This window comes from Bubalus bubalis, chromosome 3 (assembly GCF_019923935.1).
Source record: "Bubalus bubalis isolate 160015118507 breed Murrah chromosome 3, NDDB_SH_1, whole genome shotgun sequence".
In the NCBI taxonomy this organism is placed as follows: Eukaryota; Metazoa; Chordata; class Mammalia; order Artiodactyla; family Bovidae; genus Bubalus; species Bubalus bubalis.
In genome coordinates, this window is record NC_059159.1 from 51,873,417 (window position 1) to 51,888,257 (window position 14,841).

At 37.2% G+C, this 14,841-nt stretch overlaps 1 protein-coding gene across 10 annotated transcripts in view; it reads right to left on the bottom strand.

The window, feature by feature from the left end:
- BRIP1 (BRCA1 interacting helicase 1) overlaps positions 1-14,841 on the bottom strand; it is a 190,514-nt gene that overhangs the window by 70,297 nt on the left and 105,376 nt on the right. The window lies entirely within an intron of this gene.

Below are 14,841 nucleotides of genomic sequence, written 5' to 3' on the forward strand. Positions count from 1 at the left end.
AGATTAACCACATATTCTAACAACAATACAAACTTAGATTAAAAGTCAATAACATAAATTTAGTGAAAAGAAACAAACATACAAGCTCAACACTAAAGATTATATTCTTAAAGAGCATATGGGTTATATGCCAATTATATCTCAATAAAGCTGCAAAAAGAAAATAAATAACAACAAAAGAGAACATACAGAGAAGAAATCAACAGAATTGATGACGTCTTTAGATCTGAATGACTAAAAAACGTACCCACAATCCAAAACATGTGGTATGGAATAAAGGTAATAAGAAAGCAGAAGTTAGTAAAGATAAGAATTGAAATAAATTAAAAAAAAAAAAAACAGTGGTAGAGATTATTATGACTTAAGTTGAATTGTTTTACTTGTTTTATGCAAAGAGTTCTATGCAATATGGGCCAATTATTACAATATAGGCAGTGAGTGAAGTGAAGGTTCTCAGCCGTGTCTAACTCTTTGTGACCCCATGGACTGTAGCCTATCAGGCTCCTCCATCCATGGGATTTTCCAGGCAAGAGTACTGGATTGGGTTGCCACTTCCTTCTCCAGGGGATCTTCCCAACCCAGGATCGAACCCGGATCTCCCACATTGTAGGCAGATACTTTACCGTCTGAGCTACCAGGGAAGTCACAATATAGGCAAGCATCAAGAAATTACTTCAAACCTCCAGAGAACAAAAATTAATTTTTGTAAGATGATTTATTTCCTCAGAATTTTAACATATCTATTTTTGGAAACAATAATAAGACAACAAAACAATTTTTTAAAAAATCACTGCTGCTGCTGCTAAGTCGCTTCAGTCGTGTCCGACTCTGTGCGACCCCAGAGACGGCAGCCCACAAGCTCCCCCGACCCTGGGATTCTCCAGGAAAGAACACTGGAGTGGGTTGCCATTTCCTTCTCCAATGCAGGAAAGTGAAAAGTGAAAGTGAAGTCGCTCAGTCGAATCCGACTCCTAGTGACCCCATGGACTGCAGCCCACCAGGCTCCTCTGTCCAAATCACTGCTATGGTCTAAATGTTTGTATCCCTCCAAAATCATATGTTGAAATCCTAATCTCTAAAGCTAAAAGTATCTGGAAGTGGGGTCTTTAAAAGTGATTTGGTCATGAGCATGGAGCTTTCACAAATGGGATACTGCTCTTATTTTTGAGATCTCACCGAGTTCCTTTGCCCCTTCTACCACGAGGGCATAGCAAGAGAGAACTGGCTCCCCACAGGAAGAGGGTTGTCACCCAACCATGCTGGCACCCTAATCTGGGACTTCCAGCAGGGCTATGAGAAATATGATCCACTGTTCATAAGCTACCAGGTCTGGAGTATTTTATTCCAACAACCAGAACATACTAAGAAAATCCCTAATTGGTAAAACAATTCATTGCATATCATACATTGATCAGGGTATTCTGATCAGTAAGAATAAAATTTTCCCATAACACCATGTTAACAGGTAAATAACAACAGGGATATTATTAATTTAAAAAACTTTACTTTGGCTATTAGAATTTACTTTTTGAATATACACCTTCTGAATCAAAGTTTCTCACCATGCAAATTCTTAGTCTCTTCTAGCTGCTGTAATTCAGTTAGAAGAGCATAAAAATATCCCAAGGATGTAAAACCAGATGAAAAGTATCATGAATCTGCATAATTATTGATTCTTAATAGAATTAAATTCAATGGTGCTATACTCTTTTCTGAAAACACAGATAATATTTCACCTCTGATTCCTTGAATCCAAAAGAATAACAACTCCAGTGTTTTGAACATTCAAAATCTGGAGAAATACACAGCATTTTACTGACTGACTTCACTTTCACTTTTACTTTACTTAAGGAAGACCATTAAGTTGATGATTCCAAAATATATTCAATTTTAATAGATTAACATCTCTTTACAAAGAAAAATCTGAGAAATAAAAAGGAAATTGGATCAAAGTAGAAATTTCCCCCCAGAATCCAGCAGGGATTTTTCCTCCATTATGCAGAACAGAATTCAGAATATCAAAGGGTTATAAATGATTTAGAAATATTTGTTTACAAAAGCTTAGAAAAATTTCAAAGCAGGTGTGATATATGCAGTATTTCAAAATTTGCTACAATGGATAACTATAAAAGACATTCTATTCACTGATTTTGGATTCTAAGAACTTCAGAAATTTATGGACAATGAAAATGGCCACAAGTTTATAAATAAGTTGTGAATATGACAATTAAAAAGAAACTGAAAAATCCTTCTAATCAGGAATCTACACACACAAGTTAAGAGAAAGAACATCCACAGAAAAGGTTTGAGAGGCCTTCAGAATCTACAACTGGAACTGGTGAAGATCTTTCCCTGTATAGAACCAGCCCATAAAAGACTGGGAGAGGTGGCTGTTGTTTTAAATGGGTAGATACAAACCCAAAGTCACATGGAACATGAAGAAACAGGAGGAAATGACCCAATCAAAGGAACAAAATAAATTCCAGAAAATCAGCCATAAAGAATGGAGGTATATGATTTACTTGATGAAGAATTTAAAGTAACCATCATAAAGATGCTCAACAAGCTCAGGGAAATGATACATGAATAAAATGAGAATTTTAAAAAAAGAAACAGAAAATATAAAACAGAGCAAAACAGAAATTTTGGAGCTGAAGAATACAGTAAATGACATAAAAAGTTCACCAGAGGGATTCAACAGCAGTCATAGTCAATCAAAATAAAGAATCAGTGAACTAAAACACAGGTCATTTAAATGATCTAGTCAGACAAATATAAAGAAAAGAGAATGAAATAGAGTCAAGAAAGCCTGGGGGATTTACAAGACACCTTCAAATAGACAAATGTACACAGAAGGCAAAAAAAAAACAAAGTGAGAGAAAGGTACAAAGTTTATTTAAAGAATTAGTAGCCAGAAACTTCTCATATCTGGTAGGGGAGAATGGATATCCAGGTTCAAGAAGCCAAAAGACACCAAAAAGGGTGAATCCAAAGAAGGTTACACTGAGACATATTATAAACAAATTGTCAAAAAATCAAAGACAGACAGAATTTTGAAAGTAGCAAGAGCAAAACAAGAAGGGAATGGGATAATATATTCAAAGTGCTGAAAGAAAAAAATTGGCCCTCAAAATGCAGAAAGAATGGGAAGAGGAGGAGGATAAGAGGAGGTGAGGGGGAGGAGGAGAGAGAAACTTTCCCAGAATTACAAAAGCTGGGGGAGTTCATCACCATGAGATTCCTTACAAGAAATACTAGGGGGAGTCCTTCAGTTGAAATAAAAAAGATGCTGGAAAATAAAACAAAGCCATAAAAAGTGGGCTTTAACAGGACATGGAAGCAACCTAGATGTCCATCAGCAGATGAATGGATAAGAAAGCTGTGGTACATATACACAATGGAGTATTATTCAGCCATTAAAAAGAATACATTTGAATCAGTTCTAATGAGGTGGATGAAACTGGAGCCTATTATACAGAGTGAAGTAAGCCAGAAAGAAAAACACCAATACAGTATACTAACGCATATATATGGAATTTAGAAAGATGGTAACAGTAACCCTGTGTACGAGACAGCAAAAGAGACACTGATGTATAGAACAGTCTTATGGACTCTGTGGGAGAGGGAGAGGGTGGGAAGATTTGGGAGAATGGCATTGAAACATGTAAATATCATGTATGAAATGAGATGCCAGTCCAGGTTCGATGCACGATACTGGATGCTTGGGGCTGGTGCACTGGGACGACCCAGAGGGATGGAATGGGGAGGGAGGAGGGAGGAGGGTTCAGGATGGGGAACACATGTATACCTGTGGCGGATTCATTTTGATATTTGGCAAATCTAATACAGTTATGTAAAGTTTAAAAATAAAATAAAATTAAAAAAAAAAAAAAAAAAAAAAAGTGGGCTTTAAGTAAAAAATTGTTAGAGACAAAGAATATTATATATCGAAAAAGCATCAATTCATGAAGATACAATTATAAACATACAAACACATAAGAACAGAGCCCCAGAACACATACAAAACAAAAAATTAACAGAACAGAGAGAAACAAATAGTTCTAATAGTAACAAACTTCAACATTCCAATGTCAATAATGAACAAAACAACCAGATAGGAATTCAACAAGTAAAAGACAACTTGAAAAATACCATCAACTAATTAGAGCTAATAGACATATACAGAACCCTCCATCTAACATAGCAAAATACACATTTGTCTCAGTTGTGTGTAAAAACATCCTCTAGGATAGATCACAGGTTAGGCCACAATACAAAGCACATTTTACAAGGATTCAGTGTTTTTTCTGACTACAATGAAGTGGAAATAGAAATCAACAACAGAAAGAAAACTGTAAAATTCACACAAAAATGAAAATTAAACAACACACTTTTTAAAAATTACAGTACAGTTGATTTATAATATTATGTTGGTTTCTTGTGTAGAGAATAGGGATTCAATATTTTTGTAGATTATATTCCATTATGAGTTAATACAGGATAATTGCTATAATTCCCTGTGCTATACAATATAAGCAACACACTTTTAAACAATCATTGGATAAAATCAGAAATTACAAGGAAAATTAGAAAATACCTTTGGACACATCAAAACAAAAATACAAATATAACTTACAAGACACAGTGAAACTGTGCTATGAAAGATATTTTAGCTGTAAATGCAAACATTAAAAAGACCTCAAATTAATACCTACCTGCATTTTACAGTAGAGCAAATTAAGCCAAAAGTTAGAAGAAAAAAATTAAGATTAGAGCAGAAATAAATGAAATAGAGAACAGAAAAAAAAATAGAGGAATGAACATTGGTTCTTTGAAGATCAACAAAATCGACAAATCTTTAGCTAGACTGACTAAAAAAAAAAAAAAATGACTCACATTACTCAAACCACACAAGAAAGTGGAGACATTACCACCAACTTTATAGAAATAAAAAGGATCATAATACTATGAACAATTGTATGCTACCAAATTGAATAATAATCAGGACATAATGGACAAATTCCTATAAATACACAATCTCAAAAAACTGAATCATGAATAGAAAATCTGAGTTGACTTATAACAAGTAAGGAGTTTGAATCAGTAATCAAAAACCTTCCAACAAAGAAAATCCCTAGATCATGTGGTTTCACTGATGAATTCCATCAAATATTAAAGAATTAGCATCAATCCTTCTCACACTCTTCCAAGAGAATGAAAAAAGAGAACATTTCCTGACCCAATCTAGAGGCCAGCCTTACCCTGATACAAAAGGCAAACAAAGACACTATAGGCAAAAAATAAACTATAGACCAATACTCCTTACAAATATCAATGCAAAAACTTCAACCTATACTAGCAGACAAAGTTCAGCAACATACCAAAAGAATTATACCTTATAACATATTTTACAGCATGTAAAATCACAATGTAAAATGATCATTTTTTTTCATTTTATTAATGTGTATTATATTAATTGATTGTCAGATATTGAACAATGCTTGCATTCCAGGAGTAAATCCCAATTTGTCATGGATATTAGATTGGAGATGATAGGAAAGAGAGAAGAAGGCTCATAGACACCCCCTGATTAGCCCAAATATTTAGTCCAGATTACCTGATTAGTCCAAATATAAATTGCAGTACCTTTCACTCATTAAGGCAACACTGGAAAAGGGCCAAGACTGGGAGGAAAGATTACAAATAGATGTTCAGACTGACATATTGAGGAAGCAGTGTGTGATGCTGTGATTTATAAAAGAAATATAAATACATATATATATATATTTGGATTTGTCCCTGTTCTTGGCACAGAGCTTCTAAAACTCTTGGAATTTCCTGAGCAATAAGAACTATTAGGGGCATCTTTGGTTCTCAGTTTCTGAAATAGCTCCAGAGTCATATATAAAGGTTAGAAGATTTATTCATAGCAAGTCCCTTCAACCACACCTGATGTTTGGACAGTCCCAGGCAACCTGAGGACAATGGCTGGTTGCCAGCAGAACTGCGATATTGTGATTTACAAGAAAAACACACATTTGGTCATTCAGATAACCTATATATATATATTTGGTCTTCATCTACCATTCCTGGCTCAGCTCCCCAAATCCTTGGAATTTCCCAAGTGTTGAGAATGATAAAGATGTCTTGTGTTATGTTAATGAGGTTGCTTTTGAAAAGTAGCTTAGGATGGGGTTAGTTGTCTATGGAGCCCATCACTTCAGTCCCACTCCCTCTGCTGTTGGGACCCTGTACTGTGTATTGCTCCATCTGGCTACTGACTGATATCCTTTAATATCCTTTTATAATAAATTGGTAATCCAGTGAGTAAATGGGTTTTCCTGAATTCTGTGGGCTGCTCTAGCAAATTATTAACCCCAAAGAGTGGGTAGTGGGAACCTCTGGTTTACAGCCAGTCTGTCAAAAGTGTGGGTAACAACCTGGGCGTGAGACTAGTGTAGGATGTAGAGGGTGGTCTTGTGGTTGTGAGCACTTTATCTGTGGAGTCTGATTCTATCTCTGGGTGTACAGTGTCAGAACTGAATTGAATTCTTGGACATCCTGCTGGCATCCAAGAAATGACTGCTGGTGTAGGGAGGCTTACACACACACACACATGCATACACACACTCACACATACATACACACGCTACACAGGCTGGAATAGTCAGGAATCCTTTTGATGAACCAGGTATACGAAAATTCCAACCCTACTTCCAACCTCCAGGGAGGAGAAAGGGGCTACAGGCTGAGTTAACTGCCAATGCCCGATGATTTAGCCAACACTGCTGGCTAACGAAACCTGCATAAAACCAAAAAGAATGAAGCTCAGAGAGCTTCTGGGTTGGTGAATGTATTCACATACCAGAGGGTAGATACCTCAGTTCCGTGGAGACAGAAGCTCCTATGCTCACACCTCTTCTAGACCTCACCCTATATACTTCATCTGGCTAGTCAACTGTATCTTTTATAATATCCTTTATAATAAGCTGGTAGACTATGCCAAAGCCTTTGACTGTGTGGATCACAATAAACTGTGGAAAATTCTGAAAGAGATGGGAATACCAGAGCACCTGACCTGCCTCTTGAGAAACGTGTATGCAGGTCAGGAAGCAACAGTTAGAACTGGACATGGAACAACAGACAGGTTCCAAATAGGAAAAGGAGAACGTCAAGGCTGTATATTGTCACCCTGCTTATTTAAATTATATGCAGAGTATATCATGAGAAATGCCAGGCTGGATGAAGCACAAGCTGGAATCAAAAGATTGCCAGGAGAAATATCAATAACCTCAGATATGCAGATGACACCACCCTTATGGCAGAAAGTGAAGAACTAAAGAGCCTCTTGATGAAAGTGAAAGAGGAGAATGAAAAAGTTGTCTTGAAGCTCAACATTCAGAAAACTAAGATCATGGCATCCAGTCCCATCACTTCATGGGAAATAGATGGGGAAACAGTGTCAGTCTTTATTTTTGGGGGCTCCAAAATCACTGCAGATGGTGACTGCAGCTGTGAAATTAAAAGATGCTTACTCCTTGGAACGAAAGCTATGATGAACCTAGACAGCATATTAAAAAGCAGAGACATTACTTTGCCAACAAAGGTCCGTCTAGTCAAGGCTATGATTTTTCCAGTGGTCATGTATGGATGTGAGAGTTGGACTGTGAAGAAAGCTGAGCGCCGAAGAATTGATGCTTTTGAACTGTGGTGTTGGAGAAGACTCTTGAGAGTCCCTTGGACTGCAAGGAGATCCAACCAGTCTAGCCTAAAGGAGATCAGTCCTGAGTGTTCATTGGAAGGACTGATGCTGAAGCTGAAACTCCAATACTTTGACCACCTGATGTGAAGACCTGACTCATTAGAAAAGATCCTGATGTTGGGAAAGATTGAAGGTGGGAAGAGAAGGGGACGAAAGAGGATGAGATGGTTGGATGGCATCACCGACTCAATGGACATGTGTTTGGGTAAACTCCAGGAGTTGGTGATGGACAGGGAGGCCTGGTGTGCTGCAGTCCATGGGGTCGCAAAGAGTCAGACACAACTGAGCGACTGAAATGAACTGAACTGAAATGTAAGTCAGCGTTTCTCTGAGTTCTGTGAACCACTCTAGTGAATTAATCAAACTGTGAACCACTCTAGTGCATTGATCAAACTTGAGAAGGGAGCTGTGGGAATCTTCAATTTATAGTCGGTCAGTCAGACACACAGATAACCTGGACATGAGACTGCTGTCTGAAGTGGGAACAGTCTTGTGGGATGGAGCCCTTAACCTCTGGTATCTGACACTCTGTTCTAGACAAATACTGTAATAACTGAGTTAAGCTGTAGGACTCTCAGTTGGCGTCACACAATTGTCTAACGCGTGGAAACCCATATATCAGGTGTCAGAAGTGAAGCTGTGTTGTAGTAGATTATTAATCATAGAGGAGACACAGAAGAGGTGTTTTTTCTCTTGAGTGTGATACTTATAGGAAAGTCAGAACTGAACTATAAATTGGGAAACCAAGACAATCAGACATAACAAGAAGAATGAATACAGATGAGACTGATCAGCAGCAGAGTACAAATAAAGAAAAGAGTGCAGCAAGACAATCTTATTCCCTCTCTATCACACTGCACATCCAATCCATCAGTAATTCCTACCACCACTGCTTTCAAATATTGTCTAGACTCCAAACACTGCTACCATAGTGGTCCACGTCACTACCATCTCTCACATGAGTTACTAGCTCTGACTCTTACACAGTCACCATGCTTCTTATGCTCTCTACAGTCTGCTTCCATACAGCAGCCAGCACAATCCTTTTAAAATTAAGTCTAAAGCCTCCAATGGCTTCCTACCATATCAGAATAAAATCCAAGCCCTACTATGGCTTGATTTTACCACAGCTACTTCTCTGGCCTGAGATTCACCTGAGAGGTGACACCTCTTACCTCTCCCTACTCTGCTTCAACCAGGGTAGTCTTCCTGTTGATCAAACAAGGCAAAGAATCTGCCTGCAGTGCAGGAGACCTGGGTTTGATTCCTGGGTTAGGAAGATCCCAGAAGGAAAAGGAGAAGGAAACAGCAACCCACTCCAGTGTTTTGTCTGGAAAATTTCACGGACAGAGGAGACTGGCAGGCTAGTGGGGTCGCAAATAGCTGGACATGACTGAGTGATGAACACACATACACACACACACAGTCTTATCGATCAAACAAAACAATACTCTTCTTCCACAAGGTTCCTTCTGTCTGAATATTCTTCCCCCATATCAGAATAGTTTGCTTCCCCACTTCTTTTAGGCCTTTACTCAAAGTCACCTTCTCTGACAGGCCTTGCAAAACCATCCAACTAAAATTCTAAAGTACCTCTATCCACTCCCCTAGGAATTCCATTTCCCTCTTCTTTGCATTATTATTTTTCTACACAGAGCTTACCATTATCTGTCTGTACTAGTCCACTCAGTGAAAGTGAACTGTTAATCACTCAGTTGTGTCCAACTCTTTGAAACCCTATGGACTGTAGCCTGCCAGGCTCCTCTGTCCATGGAATTCTCCAGGCAAGAATATTCATGTGGGCAGCCATTCCCTTCTCCAGGGGATCTTCCCAATCAAGGGATCAAACCTGGGTCTGCCTCATTGCAGGCAGATTCTTCACCATCTGAGCCACCTGGGAAGCCCTTAGTTTACCCAGGCTGCCATTAAAACAAACAAAAAACTCCAGTCATTTCATAATAAATATACATATCAAATCATAAACTTATATATATATATTCAATAATACTTCAATAAAGCTGGAGAAAACATACCACAGATGGGGTAATTTAAACAGAAATTTATTTTTTACAGTTCTTGACACTGGCAGGTTGAAGATCAAGGTGCTGGCTGATTCATTTCCTGGTGAGATTCTCTTCCAGGCTTGCAGATGGCCACCTTACTGAATCCTCACACACTTTTTCCTCTTTGCTCATGCTGTGGGGGAGACAGCAAGATTTCCAGTATCTCTTCTAGTACAGACACTAATGCTATCAGATCAGGGTCTCACCCTTATGATTGCATTTAACCTTAATTACTTTCTGTGAGTCTTCATTCCTAAACACAGCCACACTGAGGGGGTCAGGGATTCAACATATGAATTTGAGCACAGGGAAGGTATAAACATTTGGTCCACGGCATCATCTAATACATAAGAATCTTTCTATATATCTGGTTTATTTTCTGTCTCTTACCCCTGGAATGATTTTTGTTTGTCTTGCTCACTGCTAACTGTCCAGTACCTAGAAAGTGGGCAATACATATTTGTTGAATGAATTTAACAAATGAATAAAAAAAGGAAGGTTAAAAAAAAATGGAAGATCAGAGAAGGTAGTAAAGGAGGAGGAAAAAAAAAACTCCCTATAAAGTCAGGTGCCAAAGTCCTTGATATGAGTATTCATGTGATCTATAACATATCAATAAAGATGAAGCAGAAAGGATGACATGATTAAAAGATATGAACCGAGAGACTAGAGTTTTCTGTTGGTGAGTTTCTCTTTTTCCTTTCCTTTCTTTTTTCCCTTTCTTCCAAAAAAAAGATGGAGAGGTTATGGCTTAGAAAGAGCAATGGAAAGTAAATAGGATACCAATCCTGAGGTACTACAGAGAAAACAGCAATCACAACGTGAAAAGATTGACAAGAAAATGACATGTCCTCTGTGTATATCCAGATTCTAGTTCAGGTAAGGAGGTACTGGGAACACTGTAAAAAAGGGATCAGGGGATTTGGTGACTATGAGACAATATTTCCACAGAACACAATGTGTTTATTGTAACCTCTTCCATGAAGATTCTTTTAAGTACTTTAAAAGCCAGAATTCTTTTCAGGATTATACAGGAGATATATGCAAATCTCGAGTGTAGCTCTATAGCAAAAAAACATACTGATTACTTGGAGAAAATGGTCTGTGGCAAATTTTTGGTTTTAAATTAAAAAAAAAAAAGGTCTATAGTTTTCCCATTCTCATTACAGGTGAGACTCAAATAGCCATCTATATACATCTTAATTACTTGCCCCTTGCCAGAAAATTCATACAAAACTATATACCCATTACCCTCAACTTTTAAAATTTTCTTAAGTATCCCAACACAACACCTAAAAATCAAGAAACCTGGAGTAAAGTACACTGACACAGAATCATCTCTCAGGTTTTAACATACATATGTAAAAAATATGAAGAATCTGTTACAAAAGTTTACTTAGCTCATAAACAGCAAATGTTATTCACATACAGAGAGTCTAGTCTATGCACAGTGATACAGATGATTTAATCTACTCATTTACATTCACATCACTTAGATTTGATGAGGTCAGAAAAAACATTTTTGTGTAGGACCTCACAAATTAAAAGACATTTTTGAATGTTTATGCCTTATCTGGATATTGTCATTTTATTTTTTCAAACTTTTTAAAACCGGTATCTCACTAGGGAGGCAGTAAGTTAGAATGCAACCTAGTGGGGAAATCCTGCATATGCTCAATGTCTATAGCTTTTACACAGTTCCAGATGTTCAGTACATTAATAATGCACTAACTCAAAGCCTCTTTTTGAAACTTTAGAAAGTGTAAATTGCATTAAGACCTCCTTGCCCTCATTAATGGTATTGTTACAATCCTGGTCCTCTGGAAAATGTTTTTTGGCATGTGTTTAACTTTATAATATTGCCATTTACTCACTTTAATAGCCAGTACTCAAGTCTTAATGCTTTTAATAGGCCTGCCTAAACAGACTACCATCTTTTGTAATCTTTTTCACATAATTTATTTCTTAGGTAAAAGCTGTCATATCTTTCCATCTGAAGATGATCTGTCACATTCATTTCACGGGGTACTAATATATAAGAAATACCTACTTTCTTTGGTTCAGTTGATATGTACTGATAGTTGGCATATGTTAGGAACAATACACACTTCCTTGAAAACAGAAATAAAAATGAGAAATTAGCAGTAGTATATTTTTATAACATTTTAAATTAAAGGAAAAAAAGGGCATATCCTTAATTCTTGCTGCATCCAAATATAAAATATGAGAAAGCCACAAATATTCATTTCTATTGAAACAACTTCCTACACTCTAGCTATTTAGTGTTATCTCAAGAGGCTGGGTTATAGTTCAGGATCAAACTATCAATGAATATGCATGCAGTCAGTAATATATTAGGAAGAATAATAGGGAGGAATACTGTCCTGAAGTGAAAGGAACACTGCTTGTAGTTGTTGGCTATCTATATGGAAATGAAAGGTCCTACGGTCTCAGACAAGGAGTAGTCTTTCTCATAAATTTTTTAAAAGAATGAAGACTATGAAAATGTCAGAACTGCAGTAATTACTGCAACTGATATACTTATTTACAGCCATTTATTGATATATTTTAATAAAAATCCACAATACTTGCAGTGAAACATTTTTCAAAGAAAACAATTTGAGAAATAACATACATTTATTTCTTCACCTACTTTGCTGAAATCTCTTGAAAAGAAAATAATAAGAACTCAATTGATATTTAAGCACAAAACAAATTCTTAACTCTTTAAAATACAAATTCCAAATTTCTGTTGATTGATCAACATAATTGGTTCATTAATGTCTGAAGTAACCATTTGGTTAAAAAGTATGTATTTAACCAATTTTGCTATTTTAGAGTCAAGAAGTATTGGCTTAATAAATGCTGGCTGAGACCAGAATGAATAAATTCACTTATACGTTTCATTTCTTACCTGAGTAGACTGATTATAGTTTAAAAAAGGGGGGGAGCTCATTTTCTATCCCTCTGTTAAAAGACAAATAGTTCAAGTAAACTGAACAAGGTCAGTGCATCTGCACTATTAGAATCTAAGGTATAATCTAGACTGAGAAAAGAAAATTAATAAGAAGCAACCGCTGCAATTTTCCTAAAAGCTACTACTTTCAGGTATTGCCAACCTGAATCTACTATAAAGTTGTTACTATAAAACTTGAAGGTGAAATGCTTTGGGAAAAACATCACTTCACAGTCTAGTGGAGAAGACCTAAATGAAAAATGCATAAAATACAATGTGGTAAGTGCTATTATAGATGTATATGGTTAGCCAGAGGAAAGAGTGACTAACTTTGCCTCAGGGTTAAGGATGGTTTAATAGAGTAAACCTTTGAGCTGGATGGAGAGTATAAAGTTTCTGGATAACAGAAGACTCAGAGAGTGGATTTCAAGCAGACACAACACCATGAACAGTACTGCTGCATAACAAATTATCTGCAAATCCAGAGACTTAAGACTCACTTTTTCAAATAATTTTTAAAATTGTGGTAAAATACACGTAACTTAAAATTTACCATCTTAATCATTTTTAAGTGTATAGGTCATAGTGTGAAGTATATTCACATTATTGTACAACCAATCTCCAAAACTCTATTCATCTTGCAAAACTGAAACTATATCTATTAAATAGCTCACTCCCTTCTTCCCCGAGCCCCTGACAACTCCCCTTCTACTTTCTGTCTCTATGAATTTGACTAGATCTCTCACACAGATGGAATCATACATTGCTTGTCTTTTTCTGACTGGCTTATTTCACTTAGCATAATAACCTCCAGGTTCATCCAGGCTGCAGCATAAAAACAATACCCATTTTATTACCTCAGTTTCTGGAGGTCTGAAGTCCAGGCATAACAAAACAGAGTGGATTCTCTGTTCAGGGTCTAAAGTGGGTAAGTTGTTTCCCAGGGCTGCAGTTGTCATCTGGGACTTCGGGTTCTCTTCCCAGGTCACTGGTTATTAACAAAACTTACTTCCTATTGGCTGTAGGACAACTGCTCCCATTTTTATGCTAGTCATTAGTCAGGACTGCTCTCAGTTCAGAAACCACCTGCAATTCCTTGCTACATGCCCCACCCTCCCACCAGTCAGTTTAACACAGATGCGGCTTTCCTCCAGTCTAGCCAGATATCACATACCTCTGACTTTCTCTTCTGCAACCAGCTTCAGAAAAGTCTCTGCTTTTAAAGGGTTCAAGTGATTATGTAAAGCTGAGCGCCAAAGAATTGATGCTTTTGAACCATGGTGTTGGAGAAGACTCTTGAGAGTCCCTTGGATTGCAAGGAGATCAACCCTGAAGGAAATCAGTCCTGAATATTCATTGGAAGAACTGATGCTCAAGCTGAAACTCCAATACTTTGGCCACCTGATGTGAAGAACTGACTCATTAGAAAAGACCCTGATGCTGGGAAAGATTGAAGGTGGGAAGAGAAAGGGATGACAGAGGATGAGATGGTTGGATGGCGTCACTAACTCGATGGACATGAGTTTGAGCAAGCTCCAGAAGTTGGTGATGGATAGGGAAGCCTGGTGTGCTGCAGTCCATGGGCTCACAAAGAGTCGGATACGACTGAGCGACTGAACTGACTGATTTTAAAGTCAACTAACTGCAAAATCCCTTCACAGTACCTACATTAGCATTTGACTGAACAAATGAGGGAAGGCATGTATATACCATGGGCCAGGAATTGTGGGGGTCATCTTAGAACTCTCCCTACCACTTTTATGCAGGTATGAAAATATATAGCAGCTCAAAGCACTCACAGTAATACAAGATGCCTTTAAAAAGGGTATATATAGGACGGGGGCTGCTGGCACAAGGCTGAAAAATAACCAAGGCTTCCAGGAAATGCAAAGGATTTTAAGCTTTATCTTTCAGAAAACTGGGAATTACTAAAGGTTTTTAACTCTTGGTATATCATTAGGGTCCAATGTATCATTTTCCATCATTTCTAATTATTTATAAAGATATTTCATTACTTTTTCTTACTACACATTCCCCCCCACCCCAGAAAAAAAAAAAAA